General features: G+C 38.5%; 1 protein-coding gene and 1 long non-coding RNA gene across 2 annotated transcripts in view; both read right to left on the reverse strand.

Annotated features, from left to right (window-relative positions):
• The window catches only part of NRG1 (neuregulin 1), a 993,276-nt gene that overhangs the window by 539,488 nt on the left and 430,391 nt on the right, over window positions 1–23,397 (reverse strand). The gene's annotated exons all lie outside the window — the stretch shown is intronic.
• The window catches only part of LOC129150000 (uncharacterized), a 37,677-nt gene continuing 21,592 nt past the window's right edge, over window positions 7,313–23,397 (reverse strand). Inside the window, exons 3-4 of the long non-coding RNA XR_008556777.1 lie at window positions 7,723–7,772; window positions 7,313–7,448 (exon numbers count right to left, since the gene is read on the reverse strand). This is a non-coding gene — a long non-coding RNA (uncharacterized LOC129150000). The remainder of the gene's footprint in view (window positions 7,449–7,722; window positions 7,773–23,397) is intronic.

Here is a 23,397-nt window from a genome sequence, read left to right on the forward strand (position 1 = left end):
CTTTTCATCTTCGTGTCATGATTGTACAAGATGAAGAAATCGCTCGGTGCTTCTCTGCACCATTCCAGTCTCTGTCCTCTACTGATCATTGAGCATCTTTCTCCCCCAGGTTCTCATCCTAACAGCTAAAATACTGAGAAGTGGGGAGGAAGGGATAGGGTTCATTAATAGGACCTTCTTCAGAAATATTTACACTTGAACCTGAATGATGAATCAGGTAGAAATGGACATAACAGAGGATACATTTTATACTAAGACAAAGAATTATGAGAGAGGGTTATCCATGTTCTAGGAAACTCAACTCTTTGGGTGTACCTGGAGACTAAGAAGGGAGTGGGGGAAGATGTGGTGAGAATGGTTGCTTAAGTTCATAGTATCAAGGAATCTTTTACGCTATGCTAGAGGCAAAATAGTTATTTTTCTCTCTCTCCTTTGAAAAAATGCCTGGCTGAGTTTGAAGGGAGGAAGTAAGAAAAGCAAAACCCGCTCCAACCATCTTGAAGTAAGAACTGTTGTGAGCCTCCCAGCAGGCATGGCCTCCGAGCTTGCCTGTGCTCTGAGCCAGCAGAATTGTGCATACCAAGGAGCCATGGTTACCGTTTCAGGCCCTGAGAAGGGCGAAAGCTCTGTTCTGACTGGCACCATGTCATTGACATGAAATCCTAAAACTTGCATCTTGTGCTGAAAATGCTTTGCTTGTATTTTCTGCCTTAAGGGACCCCCCATGCTGAGCTTTAGTTGTCTGTCTTTTTGGTCAATGGGCTGAAGTGAGGACCCCCACAGGGAGTGCAGACCCATTCTGCTCCCTGTGCAGCAATTAAATATTCTACTTGTTCCATTTGTACATTGCATCCACTCACTACTGTCCTAACTGATGTTGTATAGCTGCTGTGGGCTTTGCCAAGTCAGGCATAGTTGCTGAATATATAAAGAGGAGAGAAGCAAGGCTTGGGAGGAAAGAGGGCTTTCGGGGGGAGGGGGTCTGCCCCTCCTCTCTCTTCAACAATGACACTGGACATTCATCTGCAAACCTAAGAAAACTTTAATATTAATATAAAATTGCTTCTGGAAAAATAACTACGGACAGAATATACATTTAGGAATGACTGAGAGGATTCAGACTAGAATAAATACTTACTGGCCTGCAGCAGCAAACAGTCTTTCAGAAGGCAGGGAAAGCAATTTTTCTGGTACCAAAATAGAGACAGCCAACCAGAACTTGAGAGATGAGGATGCTTGTGTACATCAGGGACAGTCATGGAAAGAGGAGATGTAGAAAGGAAGTAAAGCCTAGCACCAGAGACTGGGTTTGCACATGGCTCTCCCTTTGTATAATTGTCTTTAGATGAAACAGACTGTCAAGTACTTGGAATCCCTCAGTACATTATATGAGAACTAGAGGCCCAGTGCACAAAATCCGTGCATGGAAGCGGGGGGGTCCCTCAGCCCGGCCTGCACCCTCTTGCAATCCAGGACCCCTCAGGGGATGTCCAACTGCCTGGATCAAGCCTAAACTGGCAGTCGGACAGCCCTCTCACAATCTGGGACTGCTGGCTCCTAACCACTCGCCTGCCTGCCTACCTGATTGTCTCTAACCATTCTGCCTGCCTGCCTGATCACCCCAACCCCTCTGCCTGCCTGCCTGATCACCCCTAACTGCTTGCCTGCCTGCCTGATCATCCCTAACCACCCTGCCTGACTGCCTGATTGCCCCTAACTGCTCACCTGCCTGCCTGATCACCCCTAAATGCTTGCCTGCCTGCTTGATCACCCCTAACTGCCTCTGCCTTGGCCCCTGATGCCGTGGCTTCATTCAGAAGGATGTCTGGAATGATATCCGGAAGGTTGTTCAGCTGTCCAGTCTAATTAGCATATTACACTTTTATTATTATAGATATAAGTGGAAATACACACAAAGACAGTACCATTTCCACTAAATTGCTTTACAGACAAATATCTACTTAACTGCTCTATAGGGATAATATCCTTACATTATATAGAGAAAAACTAGCAACCAAGAAATAAAAGAACTTAAACTCAATTCAATTAAAAATTCATGATAAAAATCATGTAAAAAAACATGTTTATTGATTTTCAACCTAATAAACCAGAGATAAATTACATGCTTCTATAATATGTAATTACCTCCTTCTATGCTCTGAAAATGCATGATGTACTAATTATTATTATGAATTAAATATAGTTCAAGGACTATGGTTTTGTCAAATACTATTAATACTAAGGTATTACATAAGGAAGGACCAATTCTTTAATGGAATTTTGTCATCGAAACATAAATATACAATTTGATTGTGACAAATGACTGAGTTGAGTTTTTATCATTTTAATGCTTCGTGTAAATATCTGAATATGCTGGCACACTTATCAACACTCTATCTGGCAGTGTTCAAGCACTGTTCTCCCTGGGCCTTCACAACCCAGTGGTGAGGGGTCTCAGTATTGACCTCAGTATGCAAAAGGAGCTATGTGACGATGCAGTAAGCCACTCATATTAAATCTCTAAGACATAAACACATCTATCTACCAGCACCTGTGTCAGAGCCACTGAACATTTCTGGAGAAAAATACTTCCCCATAACCACAGATCCCAAGTGGACAATGGAAACTGTCCACCACCTGGGAAGAACTTAAGTCATTACCCTCCCCAACTTGCAAAGTTAGCTTGTCACTGTTTCATGGATGCTGGCAGGAGACAGGAGACTTTGGGGTTAGAGACCAAGGACTTTACAACAGCAGTAGTCAGTGTTGGCATTTATACTGGTTCCCTGAATTCCATTTCTCACAGGGCAATGTGAAAAGGGCCAGGCAGGTTGCACATGCAGGTAAGTTTCAATATAGGAGAAAAACTATGAACTTATGGAACCTGAATATTTTATATTGGTCAGTAAGCCTGTCTAGCCTTTGCCCCAGAGGACAACATTCTTGTGATTGTACTAAACAGCAAACAGAACTGTCCTTAGCTTTGGAGAGAGACACTATATCTCCACGCCATTCACTACACAGCCTTGAGAAAAAAAAAAAGTCCTGAAACAAGAGAGTCAGTGTCACTGATGATAAAATGAGCAAAAATGCAAAAGACCCATAGAGAATTACCTCCCCACACCATCCCTTCTCCATTGTGTTTGGTTTCTCACTGTGCTAAATAACTACGTCAACCCTCTCTCTCTGCAAACATCCTAGCAACTACTGCCATATGGCATACCCTGTGCTCCTTGGTTTTCCTCTTGTTCACTTTTGCTCCTTTTTTTTTTTTTTGCTGGCTTTTCTTTCTCTGCTCATCTGTGTTAGAGTGCTTCTGGGCTCCCTTATCTCTTCTATCTATTATGAAATGTGTCCCTTCAAAATTCATACGATGACGCTCTAACCCCCAAGGTGGAGGTATTTGGAAGTGGGGCCTTTGGGAGGTAATTAAGTTTAGATGAGGTCAAGGGTGTTGTAAGGACGAGGTTAAGGAAAGACACTAGAGAGCTTGCTGCCTCTCTCTTTCTCTTCCCACATGCATCAAGGAAAAGCCATGTGAGGACATAGCATGGCCTTCTAATCCCAAGGAGAGATTTCTCAGGCACACTGACACTGCTGGCATCTTGAGCTTGGACTTTCAGTCTCCAAAACTGAGGAATGTATTTCTGTTATTTAAACCACCCAGTCTTTGGTATTTTGTTATGGCAGCCCAAGCTGCCTAAGACACTATCTATAAGTACTCTCTAGGTGATCTCATATGTACTACTAGGTTTAAATACTACATATATATTACGGGCTCACAAAATTTCATCTCTATTCCCAATTTCTCCCATGAGCTAAAGACTTATAGAACAAACTGCGTATTTGACCTTTCCACTTAGCTATTTAATAGACATCTCAAAATGTGAACATGGACACAATAGACCTAATATCTTCCAATTCTACTCTTCTCTCAATCTTGCCCATGTATCTTAGTCAATGCCCACACCATCTTCTCAGTTACTCAGGCTGAAAATTTTGGAGTTACCACTTAATTGTGTATTTTCTTTGCTCCAGTACTGTAAGCCAGTTCATTAGCAAATCTTGCCTCCTCTGCCTTTGGGACATGTTCAGATTCTCCTTTGCATCTCTCTACTACCACTGCCCTACACCAACTCACCATCACCTGACACTAGAACAACTGTAATGGTCTTCTAACTTGTCTCCTTACTGGTTTATATCCTTGTCTCATATAGAAGCCATTTTCCCCACAGCAGTTAGATTATATTTTAAAATTTAAGTCAAGTCACATTACTCCCAACATAATGCCATTTAAAGCATTATGTTGCATTTAGAATTAAATGCAAACTCCTTAGCCAAATTATAAAGCCCTGTGATCTGATCCTGCCTCTTTCCCCAGCATCATCTTATACCAGCCTTCTCCACACCATTTTCCCTCCAACCTGTGGCCTATTCAAGAAACAAAAAGGAAGTCATGCCAGACTTAGCATCATCATATTAGAAGGTATTTACCATGTCTGATATTCTGCTTCCTTCCTCATTTTTTGCATGGGTATTTTTTCAGATTTGACTTTAAATTTATTTCATTCTCAAATACTCAAACTAAAATTGTCATCTAGTCATTCTCAGGCCACACCATTCTATTTTACTTGTCTGTATAATACTTCTCAATACTGATATTTCTTTTATCTATGAATTTAATCTCTCATAAGTGTAAGCTTCCTGATAACAAGATCTCTTGCAGATGTCTTGCTCACTGTGGTATCTCCACTATTTAAACAGTTCTTGGAATAATAAATATTTCTTAAATAAATGCATGAGTGAATGAATGAATAACTAAATAAATACATAAATAAATATCATGTGTAAGAATTGACAGGGGTGGGGTTTCCTTGGAGAATAACATAGGTAATTAAAGCAATAGAATCTTTTTATTACTTTTGTCACAGTCTAATTGGTTCATGTACATAGAAGGTATTCAGACATCTTGGAATCCTTTACTTTGAAGAGGGACTACTTCAAGTTATATTTTTTAGCCTACTGAGAGCTTTTAAACCACTTCCAGGTAAAATTAGTTTCTAAACATCCTACTTAATAAGCAATTATACTTCAAATTAAACAATGTTATATAAATAATGCATCACCCTGATTTTGCTATCTGATCTTTTAAATTAATTCCCTTATTTATTGAAGGATGATTTTTGAGTGTCTTCTGCATGTAGTCACCATGTAGGGACTGAGATTTTGATAGCAAGCAGGGCAGAAAAGAGGCTTGTCTCTTCCTAGAGAGGATGGACCAAGTAACAAGATGCAAGATGTGGAACTAACCAGCTATAGCAGGGCACACACAGCTCATCAGCAAGAGTATGCAATTCTTTTATCTTGTTTTTCAATTTTTAAATTGGCAAAGCTACATTCATTAGCTAATATATGTTTTTCATATATGCGTGTGTGTGTTTATATATCTGTAAAATAAGCACTTGAGTAATTATGTTTTGGACCCATAAAAATTTTAAAACTTGTGTTTTAGACCACTTTTATATAGTGAATAGACATAATAAAGGGATTATCCCTATTTAATTAGAAAATTTAAAGTCTACAATTGTATCACCTTGAGAAAAACTTTTAATAGCCTGCTGCCTCAATTTCTTAATCAGGAAAAATATGTGTAATATAAGCATCTCATTTTCAAACCAACAGGAGATGAGACAATAAATGAAGAATCCCTGGGTCTTTTCACAAATCTGGTTTCACACAAAGCATTAATGATGAGGTGAGTAACAGAATACAAAATATCTCCTAAATTATGTCATGAAAATGTTTATTATTATCTCTTTAGGAGAGAAGAAAAATATTTCTTGGAAGAAACACTAGCACATTCAAACCAGTAACTATTTGAATTGCTTAAAGTCTCAAATCATAAGTGAGTATCAGTTAAACCACATGGGTTCCTATCACTGCTATCTTCTGTATAACATCTTATATGGCCCTAATGAAGTTGGCCATAGTAGGATTATTTACACCACAGAATTTGGCAAACATTAGAAATAAAGGTTTTCCCCTACTCACTCTTTGTGTCCGCACACATCCCATGGAATAACTGGTTGTTAAACCAGCATACCACTGATTCTAATCCACAGTTGCATCTACAAATTCTTTCTCCTACCATTATAAAAACATGTGCCAACAACACTGGGGTATCTTCGGTAATGACTTGGGAATGAAGCTTCAGATAGGTCTGAGTCTAAAAGATGTTCTGAGATGGATTCCAGCTGGTGAAATTACACACCATCAATAAAATTTCCTAGCTTGTAGAACAGTTTCTTCTTAGGGAGGGAGGAAAGGAGGGGGAAAGGATGTGAGGAGGGAAAAGAGGGAGGAAAGAAGCGAGATGCATTTCTTCTCTAAAATTGTCTATTCCATTTCTCACTATTACATCCTAGACTCTGACAGTATTATAAGCCTGTAAAACTCCCTAAGTTGAAAAGATGGATGATTAAACTGCATTCCTGTTAATTAAAATAAAAGATAGTTTTAAGTGAAAATAGGAAGCACATTCTCTATTGGAAAGAGCACTGGTGCATAAATTTCAATATTACACTCCATAAAGACAGCCCATTGTGCTAATTGCAAAGCAGTAAACACTCCATTATCTCGGATGTGTCCTCGCATCTATTTACACACACACACACACACACACACACACACACACACACACACACACACCATTTACCACCAAGAGCCATTTCTGCACACCTCTTAGCCAGAGAATTGGGACAGGACTTAGTGAGTAGGAGACAATAAGCAAATCTAAATATTTTTTTTTATTATTTTAAATTTACAGTGCCAGAATAGATCTGCCATTGTGTGCTTCCTGTCTCTTGGCCAGGGCCAGAGAACATTCTAGTCCCTGCCTTGCTTTCTTTGCACTTACATGCCAATATAAATTCCACATGTCAATCTCACATCTTTTTGGTAATTAACATGGTGCATGGAAAAGAACTTAGCCTTAGGAATCAGGCAGCTCAAATACTGTGTTAAAATCCTGCCTATTTCAATAGTTGCATACCATTGGAAAGTCAAACATTTAATCTCCAATGTTTTCTTACCCTGCAGTTGGAATCACAGTCTCCACCTCACAAGGTTATCTTGGAAACAACACAGGTGAAAGAGACAGAACATGGTACACAGTATGTAATAAGCCCTTCATAATAGTCCTTTAATTTTCTCTTTTCTTATTTTTATTTCTTCTCAAAAATGAGAGTGCAGTCCTTGGCTGGTCAGGACAAGAAAAACTGGCTAAAGTTCAGTTAACAAAAACATCCAGACAATTAGCGCCAAATGAGATTTTAATTCGAATCTTATTTATCATTCAATGTGGAGTTGACTATTCCAAAAAATTGCCTTTAAAATTTTCCTTTCAGTGTTCTTTAATAGTTATCCGGGTCTCTTTGTTGGTTTCCAACCTGGTGGAAAAATCAGAAGCTCTTTTAATAAGACTTTTAATAAGAGGGTTACAGAAAATATTAGACTAAGCTCTCAGTTCCTGATTCATGACAATCTTAGTAATAATGCACAAGGAAGGAAATAATTATCATTGTATGGGTTTCCTGTCATGAATGCTTATTATGTACTTTATAAACTTTAAATTCAATCCTCCAATAACCATGGAAGTAAGACAATAATAGTAATCATAACAAAGGTATTAATATTAAAAAATGGCACAAACATTTTATTTACTTTCAAGCTGTTATCTTGGAGCTCTTAAGTGCTTTTCACATTTAGTGTACCTAGCCATAGAAGAAATAAAAATATAATTAGCCACAGGATTTCAAAAGCATCAACATGAAAGTTAATGTAATTAGAGGGAGAGGTTCAGTAAAACAGGAGATTCTTTTCAGAAGCTTTTTTCATCATCCTTGAGTGGCCATTGGGCTTTGGACTTTATACTTAACTCAACATGGAGATAAAAATGCAACTTGCTGCCCTGCCTCACCTTATAGTTTGTAGAAAAAAGTGGAAGAATAAGTGCTTATGTAAGAATAGAACATTCATAGACAATAATGCAGTCTACTTCTACTTAGCCCCAATTTTTAGTTATTGAAGGATTTAAAATATAGATAGATAGATAGATAGATAGATAGATAGATAGATAGATTTCAGAGAGGAAGGTAGAGGGAGAGAGAGAGAAAAACATCAATGATAAGAGAGAATCACTGATAGGCTACCTCCTGCATACCCCGCACCGGTGATCAAGCCTACAACCTGGGCATGTGCCTTAATGGGGAATTGAACCATGACCTCCTGGTTCACAGACATTCAACGACTGAGTGACACCAGCCAGGCAAGGATTTGTATGTTTTATTCCTCATTTATATATTCTTTTGAAAATGAGAGGATTAGTGCATTTTCATAAGCATGTTTGACTTTTTAAAATATTACTATTTCATAATGAGGAACCTTGCTTGGCAAATACACTTGTAGGTCCCAACAGCTTCACCAAGGCAGATATTTTTAATAACAACTCTATCTGGAAATTAAAGGTATGGTTAATATCCTATATAATAAAAGGGTAATATGCAAATTGACCCTAAAGGTGGAACAACCGGGAATTACCAGTCGCTATGATGCATACTGACCACCAGAGGGGCAGACGCTCAACACAGGAGCTGTCCCCTGGTGGTCAGTGAGCTTCCACAGGGGAAGCAGGCCTAAGCCATTAGTCAGACATCCCCCGAGGGCTCCCAGGCTGCCAGACAGATGTCTGACTGCCAGCTTAGGTCCAATCCCCCCGGGAAGTGGGCCTAAGCCGGCAGGTGGATATCCCCTGAGGAGTCCCGGACTGCAACAGGGTATAGGCCGGGCTGAAGGACACCCCCTCCCCCACCCCAAGTACATGAATTTTTGTGCACCGGGCCTCTAGTCTTGTATAAAGTTCAGTTCATTAATTTGCTAATTTACCTTCCTCTGTGTTATATATGATTTCAGCAACTCTACCTTTTGCCATATGGTGGTATGCTTGCACACACATACACACCCAAGATAATCAGCTAATGTGAGAGGACTCCAGTTAGATGTTTAACATTGGAATGCAATGGGCACACTGCCTTGAAGCAACACAATGAACAGAAGCCCATCTTCCTTCAACCTGCCCTTCCTTTTCTCAACATTTTTTCCATTCCCCAAACTGAAAGAATATTTCAGTCACAAACATTTAGGAAAAATTGGGAAGGTATTTGGCTAAGTTACTCTGAAACTCTAAATAAGAGAACCCAAACAGATGGGATTTGAAACTGTGCCCTGGTCAGTGACTCGCCTATACTTTTGTCTGAAATTGGCATCCACATTCTCTAAAATGTCTATTTTAGCAAAGTTAGTCTACATTTCTAAATGATAGAAGCACGGAATTTACATGGTGGGTGATGGATTATCATAATTTAGTATTCTGAAAGTTGGCAAAACAGCCTTTTTTTGTCATCCAAAAAATTTGCATCTGAAAAATGCAGATGTCTTTGAAGTGCTTTAGACAAATCACACAATATTTCTTATTTGTAGTAATTAGCCTTTGGGGATTTTGCACAAGATAAAATAATCAATGCATGTGTATACACAGGGTGTCCCAAAAATGTTTACACACTTTAACAGCTGATAGCTCAATTGATGTTTCTTTTCATATTAACCCATTAGGATTAATGATTATTCAAAGTGTGTATATACTTTTCGGGACACCCTGTATGTATGTGTGTGTGTGTATATATATATATATATATATATATATATATATATCAGCACATATATATTATACACATATATTTTTAAGGAAGTATATTGATTAGATCTTTGTGTGTTTTTATATCATAATTAGAGGAAGTAATTTTATCCATAACTTATATTGATGATTAATTAATTGGTCTATTAATCCATTATGGGTTGAATTGTGTCCCTGAAAAAGTATGTTGAGGTCCTAATCTCCAATACCTGCGAATGTGACCCTTCAGAATAAAACTAGGGCCTTCGGAGATGTAATCAAGTTTAAACAAGGTCATTAGTATGGGCCCTGTTCCAGTAGGATTGGTGTCCTCATAGGAAAAAGGGACTGTTATGTAAAGATAGGGACACACAGGCAGAAGGATGACAGAAGCAGAGATCAGTGGATGCAGCTGCAAACCAAGGAATGCCAAGAACTGATGGCCACCACCAGAAGCTGGGGAGAGGCAAAGAAAGATTCTACCCAGAGTCTCGGGGGGGGGGGGGGGGCGCACAGCCCTGATGACACCTTGATTTCAGACTTTGAACCTCCAGAATGATGAGATAATAAGTTTCTGTTGTTTTAAGGCACCTAGAAAACTAGTACACCATCCACTTGGTCATTCCACAAATATTTCTTGAGTACTTTTTAAGAGCTTGAGGTTGTGATACCTGCCAAGGTTTTACAACATTGAGTTATACAGATGATGACTGTGCCTTGTGGAGTAAAAACATCTGAGGGCAGGACAGAGTGTTGTGGGGCACGAGTCAGAGGCTTCTCGTAGAGGACGACAGAAACCTCCCCAGTGACAGTGACTCTATGCTGAAATCTGAAATGAGAAATGGAAGCTAGCCTAGAGAGTGACAGTAGGAAGCTGGTTCCCAACCAAAGAACCACATGGCCAACATCTGAAGGGCAAGAAAAAAAGTGTCAGGTTCAGTGCATTGTCAGTGTATCAGGAGAGAGAGGCCACCGGCCAGACAAGGACTCTGTAAGCCACTCAAGGAGTTGCAACTTTAATTCTGTGGCAGGGAAAATTTATTTAGAGTCTTAATAAGAGGATTACTATGATCATACACATTAAAAAAGACATTATGGTTGTGGTGTGAAGAATGAATGGATTGCAAAGTAAGAGAGGCAGCATGCATATTGGGAAAACTGATAGACTCAAATAAGCATTCTGATTTGCATTTATCCATTGTTTCACTTCCCAAAGCATTTTCACATCTAATTTTAAGTTAGGCTTCCACCAAACTCCTGAGATAAGTAGAAGAGGGATTACTCCCCACTCTACCTTATCAAGAACTCTGGTATAGCAAAATAAAGCAGTTTGTCCACAATCACACAGCTGGTTGACAATGAAACTGGGACCACAAATGTGTCATCTTCTTGCTCTGGTTCTCTCCATGACATAGGAATGCGCAGTGCCCACAAATTAAAATCATACTGCCATCACGGCTTTGGCCTCAATGCATAAAGCCAGGATGATGCACTGGAAAGATCACTCACTCCAAACAGCTGGAACAGAGCTCCTGGCAGGACCCTTTCCCCTCAAGCACATATGTGCACAGCTCCACCAAGTGGAGAAAAATACTTCATCTTAGCTGTTGCACTCAAGGAGGAAGATACTTAAACATTACCGGCAGAGATTGTGGAAAAAGAATAATTTTATCATGGCATTACCTCCAACTACATCACTGAAAAATATATGTACTTTATTATATGAGCCATCTAAAGTTGCTGGGGAGGGAAAGAGAGAAGGAATGTTCTTAAACCACTAATGGTGTCTTTTAGTGGTAGATGCAGCCACTAAGCAGAAAAAAAGAAAGACATAGTGTGTCATTACTGCCATCCTAATCAGTTTCTTTTTTTATGTTTAGGTATTTGTACACTCATGGGAAGATTTGGAGCTACAGAAACATTATTTTTCTACAAAGGATCATTGAAGACACACTCTGACCTTCAAGAAAGCCCAAGACCTCATGTTTGCGAATTTATAAATATGTGCACACACTCAGGCACACGTACAAGCACACATGTTCAAGTGCACATTCACATACACACATTCCACCAAAAAGACAGGAGCTCAAAAATGGATAAAGTACCCACAATCTATGCAGGGGCCAAGTAGAAGGAAAGAAGTAAGGCTATCTCTCCTCTTGCATTTGGTAAACTGGCTGGTCTTTCCTCCTCGGGTTTATAGTATGCTGACAAAGGTTTGTAGTCACCACTTTCTTGGAAGGTCCCTTAAAGGCCTAGTGTCCCAGTGCTAGGGTCACATTAAAGGAAGATATGGACAGTTCAGATTATGTTAAAACTGCCTTAAGCCTTTTGCTACCATGCTGCTTCTTATAGCTGAAGAGTTAAAATCCAGAAGACCAAGTGTGTTGACCTAGGAAGAAAGGTCTAAAGCAACAAGCTACTCAGTTGTCCTACATTCTAGGCTTTCAATTAAGGGAGTAAAGAAATCTAAAAAATGATCTTATATGACCCTTCCCTGCTCCCTGCCATAAGAATCTACATATATATTTGGGACCAAACCCAATTAGTTATCAATCACTCATTTATCTCAAGTGTCCCTTCTGCACATGTCTTCTTGGTAACTTAACAGAAGATCTCTGGTGAGGATTTAGAGATGTGGGATGCCGTCCATCCCTTCCTTAGAGATTTTCTTCCCATGTCAGTTGAAAAGCTCTTTTACAGATGCTTGTTAATTGAAGAGAAGCAGTGGAAGCCAGCAATGCTTAGTTAAAACACCGGGATGTTGGAAATACACTGATTTGTACTTGGCAGAGAGAATAATGGAAGAGGTAAACTTCTTACTGAAAAGAACAATCAACACCATGGAAAATCAGGGTCCTTCTCCAAGTCTTCAGCTTTAGAAATCAGTGCCACCATGGGCTGGGCTGTTTGCATTAATGAAGGCCTTCAGACGGGCTTAAGTCACCACTTGGATAGAGACAGCCAGGGCGAATTATCCTCTACAGGACATGATGGCTGATTAGGGTAGCCCTGGGAAATAGCCTTCTGTGGAAGGCACTGTCATTTGGATGAGAAGTAAGCTCTAAACTCCAACAGCTGTGATGATGAATGATCATTCTGTACTCTTTGAGAGGTGAGGAGACATTAACCTTGTATCTTGGCCAAATTTCATCTCATTATATTATTCTTCCTTAAATCTGCCCTCTCTGCCCCTAGCATGAGCAATTGAACATTATATATTGTTTGCTTTCCAGCCCCTGAAGTCAAAGCATTATTGTTGCCTAATAGCAATTTAAGGTGGGTTAAATAGTTATACAATCTATCATATCACCTCAACAATGTGTATGTGGGGATGTACTAACTCATTAATAGCCTTTTTCTGTTGCAAGATCCAAAAAAACTATATAAAACCCACAAAATCCCTGGAGTTTGCTTCCCAGCATTTTCTTCATTCATTCAACAAATAGTTACACACTACCTACTAGTTCTAGTTCCGGAAAGATACAAAGATGAACAAGGCAAGGCCCCTACCTTGGAGTTTGCCAGTCACTAGAGACAGGCATGTAAAGAATTAAGAAGTATGTCAAAGGAACAGTGGAAACATAGAGGAAAGAGGGATTGAATCTATCCAACAAAATGGAAGACTAATATGCCAAATAAGCAGAACTCCTTAATCAACAAATCACAAAATACTTCCAGGCCCCAACAACCTTATTGTGACAAATTTTTTTGAAGAAAATTTAGAAACTAAGCCATAATACAGTCAAATGCCAGGGGGCTGACATGGCTGATGAAGTGAAGAGAGAAAGATCAATGGTCGAGAAAAAGTGTTCCCTCTCATCAAAGGACTTGGGGAAATAGCAACATGACAGAAAGTAAGGGTGGTGGAGGTTTAGTAAAAACACTCCATCAAGGAAACAACTAAATGAGAATCAACAAAGAGGTAAATAAAGCAGGTTGAAATGGAGAAGATAGATTGAGTCAGATTATGGTGGTTGTTTAATGTCAGACTGAGGAATCTGTACTTGCTTTGTCATACTAGATTTTTATAGCTTTTTAAGTAGGGGAGTGATGTCAACTCTAGATAGAGATTGGATTGGATAGTTTTTGTGATCTACGTATAATCTGTCAAACAATGCAGAAATGATTCCTACAGACTGAGAATTGAGTCAGCAACACCTCATGGAAAGATAACAGAAATCTAAGTATAATGCAGATTAAAGCCAGAAAAGCATGATGATTTTGTTTTGGAATCAAATAGAACCATTGTGTGACCTTTGCCAAATGATAAAGACTGTAAATTTCTTTGAATGTCATTTTCTAATCTGTACAATGGGGGTAATATAAAGATTATCATATAGGTTGTTAAGAGAATTAAATGAGACAATGCAGCTAAAAAAAACCTTTGCTGGTTCTGGCACATCTGAGGCATCTAAAATGTTAACTACCTTTGTTGTGGCGATAATGATTGTTGCCTTTGAAACATGAAAGAAAGGTTAGCAGAATTTTCCAGAAAGGAAGGGTTAGTAGGATACAACTTGAAAATATTGGTACAAATTCACAGTATAGACACAGTAAATGACCCGGGTCAGCAGAATGGGGTTGAGGGCAAAAGGAGGTATCCATGGAGGCCTCCACAAACTGAGACTTCAGCCTGGTGTCAGGCTTCGAGAATCTTCTGTGAGAGAACTAAGTACACTGGATGCTCATCAGAAAGCACCAATTAATTAGATGGAAATATCGAAACACACGATTTTTGGCTCTGGGAATTTGACTTGTCATTGTTCAAACTTGGTCCATAGCTAAAGAATGCTTTGAGAGGAGAAAAAAAAAAAAGTAATGAAGGAATGAAATGTAAGAGCTTTGAAGTTAAACTATTACCACATTCCCTAGCTTATACTAAATTAGGTTGCCACATGTCATTTATGCAAAATTTCATTATATTCAAGCTTGTATTATGAGGGTTTCTGCAATGAAGGCAAAAAGAAAAAAAATGTATTTAAAGGTTCCAATGTCTGTTCATAAATAATTTCATTTCTTTAAGGATGTTTTGTAGCTGATTACATAGAACAAAAGAAATAAATTTCCACTATTTTATTTTACCAGTCATTAGTCAAACTTCCCCCTTAAGTTCAGCTCTGAGAAGGTAGTAATTCACTTGTCCTTTTAATAGCACAGCTCTGAGTAATCATAAAAAAACCAGACTTAGTGCCAGTGAATTTTCTTTGGCAAGTAGTGAAAAGACCAAAGAGATAAAATTTTGCTTTCAAGCATTTTTCGTAAGAAACTTTGACTTATTTGATAAATTGTAATTTATAGAATAAATTATAGAGTAAAATAGAAGACAATAAAGTTGCAAAAAATAATATTTCCATATATGAATGTTGGGATAACTATATTAGAAGACATAGTGAAGTAATGAAAAGCTGCCACCTGTACAAGGAATCACTGTGAATATGATCATTATAAATGTACAATGATACAGATGTGTTCTCATGTTGACTGGAATACCATAAACAGCATCAATCTCCTTGGCATGATTTTTCACAATGGAAAACAACATTTAGCAAAATTCTTAACTAAATCAAAATACAATCTTACCTTGACATACATGGCAGTGTAACATCCTCTTAAAACATTCAGAGTGCACTGAAAACCATAATATATGTTTTTGGTGTTTGTTTGTAAAATGGAATTATAGTCTAGCACTATCATTATGGATAGTATTTTCAGCTACACGAATATCCTAGGGGAGATTACAAAGTCATGAGGGATGTAAAAAGAAAAAGGAAAAAGCCTTCTCAACAACCCTAACCCTGTCTATGCAAATAGTAGTTACAGCTATTTGGTTGACATTGTGACAACCAAATGTCCCCACAGATTTCCAAAGCCCCCTTTTTGGGAGCAATCCCACTCCCATTGAGAACCAGTGGCATAGAGGAAGAGAGCAGAGAATGTGCTAAAAATAAAGGGCTTCTTGTGCTTAGTGTTTTTGAGGTTGTTTTCATATTTTTGTTTGTTTTTTAATATATATTTTATGTTTATATTTGCTTTTGAGAAATTCTGAAAAACTTCTGGAGTTTATTTCCATATGCTGATTTCAAGGGGTACTTGGAAGAGCTCTTTAAATAGAACTCATTTATTTAAAATCAACCCCACAGAACCCTTGATGAATTAGCTTACCTCTTTTGATATTCTGCTTTAAAAAAATAAATCAATTAAATAGAATCTAATAATAAAATAATTAACAAGTATGTTCCCAGGAATACACATGAAAAATACTTTTATGGTATTAATGTACTGTGAATTTTTTGAGTGAACAAATGTTTTGCCAAATCCCATTTTCTCTGTCTATATTTTTATTGCAAATAAAACAAATGTTTAGAATAATAAGGTCAAAAGGGTTTATGACAGGGATTCTTAGCCTGGGCTCTCTTGCCAGAGGCTCAAAGGTGGGCTGCAGAAATTTGTAAATTGTATGAAAAGTTATGTATATATGTTTCTCTCTCTCTTAACGCTTTCTGATAGCATTCAGATTTTTTAGTATATTCTCAATATAGTTTATGTTCCAAAAAATGTAAGACAAACAACACTCCACATTTTTCAGTCATGAAGGATTAAATTTTGTCCAATAGTTTTTTTCTTAATAAGGCAGAAAAGTAGTTCAGCAGTGTCTAGAATGATTTTTCACTGCGAAGGTGAAAAGAATAGGGAATTAGAGTGACACTCAATAGAGCAGGAGATTAACTGGAACACTCTAGCAAATTGAGGTTTTGTGGTTTACCTTTCAAGGGTAAAATAAAAAACCCAAAAACAAAAATTTCCCAGTTAAATAACCATTCCATGTGGATTCCCAAAGGGAGTGTTCAACAATAAATCATTCCCTTAAAGTCCAAGTTTCTTCATGCACTTAATGTGATTTTGTTGGTTGCTGTTGAGTTGAGTTAAAATGCATTAATTTCATGTGGATACTATATTGAATGGAAATATACAACCTTAATATCAAATGCAATTTATTTTGTTTTCCGATGACTTTGCCTTTCTCTTACCTACAGAAAGATTGTACAGGTATTAATATGCCTCTCATATTTTTATGCAACAATAGATTAAGTCAAGATATACCTAATTAGCACAATTTATAACTACTGCATTCCGACTATAGTATAAATGGGGATGAGAAGCAATGGACCAGAATTTTAGTTCCATAGCAAGTGAAATCCCCGCAGGTGAAGTGAGTGTGGAACCTGAATATAGTTTGCCCATGTGCCTGCCAAATAGTAATCCTCCTTTTTATGCCCCACATGGAGAAAACGTTCAAAGGCACGCTGTGCTCCAAACAATTAGATAACCTACAACATTATATACCTCCACAAAATCAGCCTTGGATTGCCCACTCTGTGACCATCACTTTCTTAGATGGGCTGTGAAAACAACATTTTTCCTGTCTCCTGGTAGTATAGTAATGGCCAACTTCATCCTTCACAAACCACCCTAAATCCACAGGCCCATTGGAGGAATGAGATGCAATTCAGTGTTGCAATCAGAAAAACAAATCTGCTTTCTAGAGAATTGAAATGTTAAAACTGAACATTTGGAGAAAGAAAGGTGACTGCAGTCCAGCAAAAGTGACTGACAGTGCTCTATTGTAAAAATTAAGAAACAGAAACCTCATTTAAAATGAAGTTGGGAGGCCAGAAGAAGGGCACACTCATGTGCTTACGGATCATGGAGACCAGCAGGAAGAATCCTGTGCTATTACAGAGCTCTCCACTTCCTCTTCTCTTTAGAAGAGTTTCCTCTCCTTCATTTCTTGGGATTTGTGGTTCTCATGATACCACATCTCCTGAATTGCAATTCTTTGTTATTCCTGAATAAGTCCAATTTTGCTGGAGAAATATCTGGCTATTTGTTTAAGGTCAACACTATGAAAATCCATTTGGAGGGACAAGGAAAATCATCAGTGAGCAAAGAGATTTCATAAACTTTCAGAATTTTATGGAATCATCACAATCCTGAAAGAGGACTATTATTATTACAAAATTACTAATATGGAATCTAAGTCTTAGAGAGGTGATGAGCTAATAAGAGCTCGAACAGATGTTTTTTATCAAGGTTTGTCAAATGATTCCAAAACTGTTATTCTCTCATTTTTCTGACATATATGTATGTTTTTTAATGACATGAAATGTAAATCTGAAAGTTCTCTAATGTTAATGTAGAAACCTTAAGATACTTAAGACACATTTCTTTAAAAATGTTATCATAATACGAAGGCATATGTATTTCAAACAGTGGGACAACTAAAATAAGTGTAAATTCCTGATCCTGGGAATGGAATAAGTAACAAGAAACAGCACTTTTCATAGTGAATAATATATTTCTTACAGCAAGTCTATGATTGAATATTAATTTAAAGTGAGAAAACTGAGGCCCATAGAAATTAAGAAATTAAGAAAACCAAGGCCACATCACTAGTAAATGGCAAGTATAGGATTTTAACCCAGATGGTCAATTTTTTTTCATGACATCATGCTAACATACTGTATTATTTAGACTAGGCAAACCACTAAAACAAACAGATCAAAGACTTTAAAATGGATCAAACACAAGAGAAGTTTGGTCTTTGCCACTGCAGCAGTAGTAGGTGTAAAACAGATTTTGTGGTATCTCTCCTGCACATAGTCATTCAGGGACTCAGGCTGGGGAAGGCTCTGTTACCTTTGACATAAGGCTTCCAGTTATTCTGGGTGTCACGTTCATTTCAGCTAGCTGGAGGGAAAAGGGCATGGACGAACATACAAGGGAGGTTTTTAAATGCCAAACCTGGAGATAGTATAATCAGATCCTCTCATGTTCTATTGGCTAGAACTCAGTTATATGTGGCCACACCTAAGAGAAGTTGCAAAATATAGTCTAGACATGTGTCCAGAAAGAAAGAAGACTATGGTTTGAGTAAAGAAATTAGTCTCTATCCCCACTAATTTAGAAAATTAATCTCCTATAAAATTAGAAAAGTATAGGCCCAAGAATGAGGAGAAATTTGGGGGGAAAGCATGGTGTGTGTTACTTAAGAACCCAGGTTCTGGAATTAAGTAACCTGATATGTAAGCCTAAAGCCACCAATCATTATGTGATTTTAGTTTTACCATCTCAGTATCTTAAGTTCTCATTATCAAGATGGAGACAAAAGTACCTATATCCTGGTGTTAGTTGTAGGATTTAATGTTGAAAAAGCACAGCAGAGAAGCTAAGTGTGTATAATATTCACTCTTTCCTTCTTCCTTAATAGTCAAACCTCCTCAATTTGAGGTGAACATATGTTCCCCAGGCAAAGACTATACTTCCTAGAATTTCTTGTAAACTGGGTGTGGCCACCATGTCAATAAATTCTAGACAATGAGATATGAGTATAATACAAACCAGATCCTTAACAGGAAGCTGTGGGCACTCCACTTTCTCTTCCTTTAGGGTTGCCCCTTTTGTCTCTTTTCTGATAGAACATGAGTGAGGGATGAGTTAGTTTCAATTCTACAGAGAGGGGAACACCTTGAAGAATGGTGAAGCTACCCGAGCCCTTGGATGACCCTGTCAGAGAGCTGCCCTAACTCCCTGTACAGCTGGCCATGTTGGACTTTTATATGAGAGAGAAGTGTATCTTCTACAAAGCAGTCATTTCAGTCTATGGGAAACTGTGAAACCCAGTAAGCAGCTATCTATTACAATGACTAAAGTACCTAGAACAGCCTGGCTGGTATTGTTCAATGGTTAAACATCGACCTACGAATCAGGAGGTCAGGGTTCAATTCCCGGTCAGGGCACATGCTCAGGTTGTGGGCTCAATCGTCAGTAGGAAGCATGTGGGAGGCAGTCAATCAATGATTATCTCTCATCATTGATATTTCTATCTCTGTTGCCCTCTCCCTTCCTCTCTGAAATCAATAAAAATATATTTTTTAAAAAAATAAAGTTCGATAAGAATTTAATCTCCAAAATTTACAGGGAACTCATACAACTTAACAAAGGAAGATAAACAATCCAATAAAAAATGGGCAAAGGACCTAGACACTTTTTGAAAGAAGATGTACAGAAGGCCAAGAGACATGTGAAAACATGCTCAAAGTCACTAATGATCTGAGAGATGCAAATCAAAACAACGAGATACCATCTCACACCTGTCAGAATGGCTATCATCAACAAAAGGCTATCATCCTCCAAATGAGGATTTGGAGAAAAAGGAACCCTCATGCACTGCTTGTGGGAATGCAGACTGGTGCAGCCACTGTGGAGAACAGTATTGAGTTTCCTCAAAAAGTTAAAAATGGAACTTCCATTTGACCTAGTAATCCCACTTCTAGGACTATATTCCAAAGAAACCAGAAACACCATTCAGAAAGGATATATGCACCCCTATGTTCATAGCAGCCCAATTTACAATAGATAAGATTTGGAAACAGCCTAAGTGCCCATCAGCAGATGAGTGGATTAAAAAACTGTGGTACATCTACACAACGGAATACTACACTGCTATAAAAAAGAAGGACCTTTTACCATTTGCAACAGCATGGATGGAGCTGGAGAGCATTATGCTAAGCAAAATAAGCCAGTCAGAGAAAGATAAATATCACATGATCTCACTTATGTGTTGGATATAATGATCAAGATAAACTAATGAACAAAAAATGGATCCAGAGACAACATGGCACTGAGCAGATCATCCAACTTCAGGGAGAAGGCAAGGGAGGGGGGTAGTTAGAGATCAACCAAAGGACTTGTATTCATGCATATTAGCATAACCAATGGACACAGACACTGGGGAGGTGGGAGCTTGCCCTCAGGGCTGGGAGTGGCTGGGTGGGGGAGGTCAATCAGGGAAAAAAATGAAACATTTAATACTTTAAACAACAACAAAAAAAAGTATTCAGATCATAAAAATAAAACATAAAAAGGTACCTGCCACAATGAATTCTCAGGAAATGATGTCTACTATCAATATTTCAAAAGGATCACAGATCTAGAGTCCATTTTCCAAGTATATTCTGAAGAATGCTAACTTATCAGCAGTAACAATTGTCAGAATAAAAGCAGGGATTTGGGTGGATGGGGTAAACTAATTTTGAAAAATATTGAGGTAAAATTAAATGAGTTCTCCTGCTAATGAATTGTTTAGTCTTAAGTCTGCTAATGCTACTAAATACTCTTGCAGGCGTCCTCAAACTACGGCCCGCGGGCCACACGCGGGTGTTTTTGCCGTTTTGTTTTTTTTTTACTTCAAAATAAGATATGTGCAGTGTGCATAGGAATTTGTTCATAGTTTTTTTTAAACTATAGTCCGGCCCTCCAACGGTCTGAGGGACAGTGAACTGGCCCCCTGTTTAAAAAGTTTGAGGTCCCCTGCAAATGGAAAGTATAGGTAGGATTTCCTAAACTTAGTAGACAACAACACCCTTTTCAAGAAGCATGTTTTGGAGATAGTGTTCTGTGGACATAATTTGGAAAAAAATATTTTACTAAAGATAAATTCAAAAATGTGAAGAGAATCAGGCTAATTTTATTCTGAAAGATTACCCTACACTTGCAATATGGCACTTGAGTACATAAAACAATACATACTCATATTAATTATAATTAAAAATTATACAGCTCTATCCCTCATACTGTCTTCAAAACCAATGCTGAGTCACTACTTTTGAGTTAATCACGATATTAAACATCAAGGGACTTGTATTTCCTGAGTAACCACAGAGGTAGAGAATCAGAAATGGAGAAAGAGAAAAGAAAAGGTGGAGTGGGTACAAAGCCAAGGATACTATGGTTTTAAAGGAGAGTATTTGTGATACCTTGATATAGTTTTCTATTCAAACCATTCCAAGCAGATGAATTAATAAGTACACGTTTGAGAAAAAAAAAAAAAATGCCTGGAAAGTAAATCCAACAACAACAAAACCGCAAAAGGAAAAGAAACATGGAGTCAATTATGGCTAACATGTCAAGCTGACCACAAATTCCTGAATTAACAAGAATGTTCTGTGCATATCACTGTGGATCTCCTTTATAGACATTCTGATAGGGAATTACTGGAGTTGGGTGATTTCACAAGTTATATCAAGTCCAGTTTAGCTAGGATTCTGTCTTCAAGAGATAAAACAAACTGCCCTTAAATTATAGAACGAATTATAAAAGATGGTTCCCTTAATTTTGATAGAATTGATAAACTAGCCAGCTAGAATAGCATGCTTTAACTCTCGTTCTCTATCATTTTAATACAGATTTGAGGAAAGAGAGTAGGAGTCTCAAGATCCCTACTCCACATTTTCAGATGAGTTTAGGTTTTTATGAGCCAGCTGTTACAAGGGAAACGCAAAGATTCTCTCTGACAGGCACTTTAGAGGAAAACACTAACAGTTGAATAAAGGTAAGCCAATTAAACCTCTTACTCATGCCTAATAGAGTTCCGAGTAGTCCAAGCACCTGGCTTGGAGTAAACATTTACTTTTCGCAGCCTGCAATTTAATCAGCTTGTCAGGTGGTGGAGAGCTCCATCCAGAGGGCGGTTCTCTCTGACCTGACTCTCCTCTTAATTGGAAACATTGTTTAGTGTTCTGTCTCCCCCATGCCTCTTCTTCCTCAAGCATCTCCTCAGTGTATCACTATCATATATAAATCCATTAGACCAGCCCCACCCTTGAAGTCAGCACTCCTTTGAGGGGCTGGTGTGATAAACACAGGGATTTAGAAAGCTTCCTGGGGTTTCCCACTGGGGGCTGAAAGACAGAAGGCAGTTTTCGGTCAGATAGAAGGGAAAGAAGGTAGGAGACAGACACAGCAGCAAAACAAGAGACCTCCTTACAGGAGGGAGTGGATGAACAGAAACATATCCCTACTCTGAAGAGTGGGAAAAGTAGTTAGTAATTGATTTGTTTGAAACATTTCAGGGCAATGGAATATATTAGACTAGAGGCCCGGTGCATGACATTCGTGCATTGAGGGGGGTCCCTGCACCCTCTCCCAGTCTGGGACCCCTCGGCGGACATCTCCTGAGGGGTCCTTAGTGCTGCTGCAGAGCCGTGAGCCCGGCTTAGCGCTTAGGGTTCCTTAGCGCTCACCATCTGTGAGCCCAGCTTCTGGCTGAGCGGCACTCCCCTTGTGGGAGTGCACTGACCACCAGGGGACAGCTCCTGCATTGAGCGTCTGCCCCCCTAGTGTTCAGTGTGTGTCATAGCAACCAGTCATTTCATTCTGCTGTTAGGTCAATTTGCATATTAGCCTTTTATTATATAGGATTATTATATAGGATGAGTTAACAGTCTCTCTCTGAACACTAAAACTCAAAGAAACAAGAAAGGGGGCACTTAAAAGGGATTTTAAAACATCCAGAGCAATTTCATTATCTTTTAGCTGAGAAGAAGACATTGCAGAGAGTTGGCTCTGCCCACCAATCAGGCAAATTGGTTAATGATAAAATCAGAATGCGGTCACGTAGCTCCCAGTCCAGGTAGGTCAGGAGCATTGAGTTGGCAGCTGGACAGTCTTACTTGAATCTTGGCTCCACTACTAATATTTGGCTGTGGGAATCTGGGGAAGTTATTTGCCTTCCCTATGCAGTTCCTCACTGAAAAATGAGGGTAATAATAGTACCCACCCAACAGGGTTGTTTGGAGGATTCAATAATTTTAAGTATAGAAAGT

Source organism: Eptesicus fuscus, chromosome 8 (genome assembly GCF_027574615.1).
Source record: "Eptesicus fuscus isolate TK198812 chromosome 8, DD_ASM_mEF_20220401, whole genome shotgun sequence".
In the NCBI taxonomy this organism is placed as follows: Eukaryota; Metazoa; Chordata; class Mammalia; order Chiroptera; family Vespertilionidae; genus Eptesicus; species Eptesicus fuscus.